Here is a 5,335-nt window from a genome sequence, read left to right as displayed (position 1 = left end):
GACTTATAAAGGTCTGTACTACTATTAACTTCAGTTTAAACATTTTAATCGGTGGTTTGGATCAAACGAAGTTGATAGACCAATTAGCCCATCAAACCTAGATCATGACATTTATACAAAAAAAAAAAAAGACTATTATCCATGGATGAAAATTATCACTAAAACTTACAAATATATCACTAAAAAAGTTTAAGAACTTCAAATAGTACATCAAGTGGGATGAAGTAATAAATAAGTGTAAGGAAAATTTCATGGTAGAGAAACCATGTAGAATGTAATAAAAAGCATGTGCAGGACAAAATGGATGACAAGAAAGATAAATATATTCTTAGGTCAATTAACATTAAAATCTTTTGCACAATATAAGTTTCTAAAATTCTTCTAACATTTCTAAGTATATACTTTTCCTATATCGATTCGACTCTTCTACATGTAGGGTTAGAGTATTGTTTAACGTCGATGAATGAGAATAATATTTACCATGCGGCAAAGATCCCGAGAGCTTTCAACTGTTGAAATAAAAATAAATAAAATTAGTAACAAATCAATGATACTAGAAACAACAAAATAAAAATAAAATCTATAAATAAATAAAACTTACTTCAATGAGAGCACCTCAAGATCACGAATGATCGTCATGGGATCAAACTCTGAGCCTCAGAACCAAGAAGCTAAATAATTCTAAAATGGTCATCATCAAGACCAAGGCTTAATATTGCAAACATGGAGATAGATCATGCTGAGATGCAAAAATTTTGAGGACTGATTGACCGATTTATAGCTTGGGGAATAGTTATTGATTCATGCATGTTGAATGAGAGAATCTAATGTGATATAAGTCATTAATTGAAGACCCTATTTAGTTAAGTTTATCCCTTGAAATGTGCATGAACTATAGAAAGTCTCGGAAACAAATAAACCTCATGCATAAATATGGGATACAAATGCATGGACAAATAAATATTTTTGATTCGATTGGGGAATGATCAATGACCTATCAATAAATTAAATTTTGATTTTTAAAATATATATTTTAAGATAATGAAATTTACTAAAGTTGACTTAGGTCAATAAACATTAAAATATTTTGCGTGATATAATTTTTTAACACTTCTATTAATAAAAATATATTGTAATTTGTTGTTGTAATTAATTAATATACAATTATAACTTACCAAGTCCATAATATGGTAACATTGTTTAATAGATAAATTTGGCTCAAAAACATTGGTGTAGCCATACATTAGATATGGGAAAGAAAAAGGCTTTCTTAGTGCAAAATTGTGTCCTCATATTTTCTATGTTTCATTTGATGTTATTTTCTTGTGATAAAAATTTACCATTGTAATGGATCATTGTAACTTAATTATACAACAAGTTAGCAATCAAATATAATTGGAAAGTAAGCAGCATGTGCCAAAAAAAAAAACATTCATTATGTCTTTATCTGATATTTGGATGTTAGGAATAAAATATTTGAAGAATTGCATTTATGCTTTCATATTTGGACTTTGAATTCATTTCTAAAGGTTTCATGTGCCACATTCATAATTTAATCAAATCAAAACTTTGCAATGAGCATTTATTCTTGATTTTTGAATAATAAAATGGCCATTGGGCCTTGTAATGAGCATGTCTTGAATGATAAGCTCTTATGAATTTAATATATGTTTAAAAGCATGTTTTGAAGGATAAGATCGTCATGACCTAAATATAAACTTGATGTTAATATGTTTATTATATAAGCATAAAAATAGATAAATTATAATATAAATAAATAATATTTATGCATATGTTACGACATACAATGTGGAAAGCACACATAACATGCGATATGAGAGTGCAAATATATATTATGATATACTATGTTGGTATTATATATGGTATGAGAGTGCACATAGATATTATGACATGCGATATGAAAGTGGATATACATATTATTACGTGCGGTGTAGTTATGACATGTAGTGTGAGAGTACACTTATATATTACGAAATATGATCTAACTATTCGTGAATGTATTGTGAATTCTACTATTGGTTATATTAATAATTCTTATATATGTGTATTCAGATTTATTAGGCTATTATCCTATAGTAATGCATCTATTATTATGCATTTATATGATATGATATACAATATGGGAGTATACGTAAATGTGATAAAAATGTGATATAAAACTTATTAATATATTATACATCCGTTACGACATGTTTAATGCATTGGTATATACAATATATAGTATAAGAGTGCATATAAATATAATGATATATGATACGGGAGTTCTTGGGTGTACTATAATCACTTATTGTCGAAGGTATGATATACTCATGTGTATATATATTTTAAATTATTTCGCTGAAGGGTTTACCTCTTTATTATGCCTCTATCATGTGAGACAATATGAAGGGACCGGGTGAGTCTATAATAAAGTATTTTATATATTTGATTTTGAAAGGTTATATATATGGCATGATGTATATTCATTTTTAATATATCAAATTGAACATCTTTATCATCCTTATATCTAGAGGGTAACAATTTGAGCAGAATTATTCCTAAGTATGGGCCAATTATGTTGGTTGAATAAACTATACCTCTCCTCAAACCCGTTGGAAGGTAATATCACTGAAGCGCACTTTTCTAATGACTTCACAATAGCTTCTAACTCCTTGAATATGATCCTACCAAATGATTGACTCCCTCCCTTTTAGTGCCTTCACTATCGATACGAGCTTTTGTCATATAGGAGCAAAATTTTCTGATTGGATTCAGACTCAACAACAATTGCAAAGTTTTAGGTAGCCTCCTTGTTTGGTTTTTAGATTTCTCAAAAGGTTTGAAAGATCTTAACTTGCTCCAACTATTTGATGGGTCGATTACCTTCTGCTACACAATTCATATTGGATCTCATCAATAACTCATTTGTCGAACCAATTTCCTTGAGCTTGGTAGAAGCTACAAACCTCTCTTTATCATCTTTATCTCATAACCATATCGATGGTAATCCATCTCCTTTTTTTTTACAATATGTATTTACTTCAGGTACTTGACCTATATAACAATCACTTACTTGGAGAAGTCCCAGATTGTCATAGCTCATTCCCAACCTCTCTATAATATTTACATTTGAACCATAACAATTTGTCTGGATCAATTCCTTCGTTTTTGAAATATTGTGACCGATTAGTTACCCTTGATCTTGGTGAAAATAAAATACATGGTGAAATACCAATATGGATAGGAAAAAACCTTTCATCGTGAAGGGAAATTCTTTCTAATTTGTATAAATAGGATAGGGAACATGTTAATATATTGAAGCATTTTTATTTCTTCAATAAAACTTCTTCAATATAATTTTCTTCTTTCTATTTCATTTCTATTATGGTATCAGAGCAGTGAGAAAAGCGAAGTTTCGCTCTTGTCTTCGGCCAGCGACCAACGTCGTTGAGAAAAGCAAAGCTTCGCCCTTGTCTTCGGCCAGTGATCAACGTCGCTGCAGCCACATTCCTAAGAGACTCCACGACCAATCCTCATCTTTAATAAAGCATATTCAATAATTATTCTTATCTTCTATTATTTTCATCAGAACCATCCCAAAAATATAGCAGATCTCAGTTTTCTTAGGTTTTGGATCTTTCTTCCAACAATCTCTTTGAAGCATACCATCATCTTTCGGAAGTTTCAGTGCCATGGTTGGGGTACAACACGATACCATGTCACTGCTTAATGCTGAATATTATTATAGTAAGAGCATCTTGATGACTATAAAAGGATCAAATGATGATAGCATCACGAACTAAGAATCAATCATACACAATCACATCACTAGACAATATCCAAAGAGGATTAATTCCAGGAAATTATATCTCATGCTCAAAACAAAAGAACAGTGAAAAGGGAATCTAATTTGAAGGAAGATTCCGGAAAATTGAATCCCGTCACTCGTCGTAGATGTGCACTCAGCTTCTTGATTCTGTTCATCGTCTTCGATCTCGATGAGCTCGCGGACGAACTCCTCCCACTCCCGCCCACTTCCACGTCCAGAACAGCAGCCTCAGGAGGGTGGTCTTCACTGGTGTCCGACACAGACACAGACGCACCGGAGCACGTACCCCAAGATCCACAATCGAAGAGGCATCGACGGTCTCTCATGCCGGCTAAAGATCAAGACCCCAGTTTCCATAGGATGTCGAGGAACACCACCGGCTCGGAGTGGCACAGTTCTGCTACCATCTCATTTTCATTCATCTTCACCTCCCTCATCATCCCGTCCGGTAGCCCGTCGGGGGAACCGGGTGGGGCCATGGAGGCTCGGGCTTCGCCGCGACCGGTGAGCGGAGCTTTGCACGGAGGCAGTGGTCCATGTTGCCAAGCTTTTCATTTGTCACAATTGAGTAACTGTGGAGGAGAATACATTCATGAAGGAAGTTTGAAGGATACTTTCATGGTAGGAAAACTATGTAGAATGCAATAGAAAGCTTGTGTAGGAGAAATCAATGGCAAGAAGTCACGATCAATAAACATTAAAATCTTTTGCATAACCTAAGTTTCTAACATTGCTATGAAACATATAAATCAATTCAACTCTTCTACATGTAGAATTGGAGCATTGTTTAACGTGGATGGATGGATGAGAATGTTTACCATGCTTGGCTGAAAACACCCCGTGAGCTCTCTAACTGGAGGAACAAAAACAAAGAAAAAAAAAGAGTAGTAAATCAATGATATTAGATGCAATAAAGTAAAAAATAAATTCTCTAAAGAAATAAAACTTACTTCGATGAAGAAACATGAGGATCTCGAATGAACATGGATGGGATCAAACTCTGAGCCTCAGAATTGAAAGGCCAAATAACTCCAAAATGGTTGTCATCTTCTTCCTCCATGTTGAAGAAGAAAGCGGAGATGGATTGTGCTACCAAAAGGTGAGATGAAAAAGTTGGAGCACATGATCGACCAATTTATAGCTTGGGGAACACTTATTGATTCATTGAATGCTGAGTGAGAGAATCCAATGTGATATATAAGTCATTAATTGAAGAGTCTTTCCATTTAAGTTTATCCCTTCAAATGTGCATGAACTATAGAAAGTCTCAAAAACAAACAAAACTCATGCATAGATATGGGATACAAATTCACGAACGAATAAATATTTTTTATTGGGTAGTGAAATAATCAATGATCCGTCAATGAATTATATTTTAATTTGTAAAATATATATTTTTTAAAATATAATGAAATTTCTTAAAGTAGACTTAGATCAATATACACTAAAATATTTCTTATAATTTAAATTTTTAACCGTTCTATTAATAAAATGTTATTATAATAT

The sequence above is a fragment of the Musa acuminata genome, chromosome BXJ2-3 (genome assembly GCF_036884655.1).
Source record: "Musa acuminata AAA Group cultivar baxijiao chromosome BXJ2-3, Cavendish_Baxijiao_AAA, whole genome shotgun sequence".
Taxonomy (NCBI): Eukaryota; Viridiplantae; Streptophyta; class Magnoliopsida; order Zingiberales; family Musaceae; genus Musa; species Musa acuminata.
The sequence above is the reverse complement of the archived record's forward strand: the minus strand, read 5'-3'. Positions refer to the sequence as shown.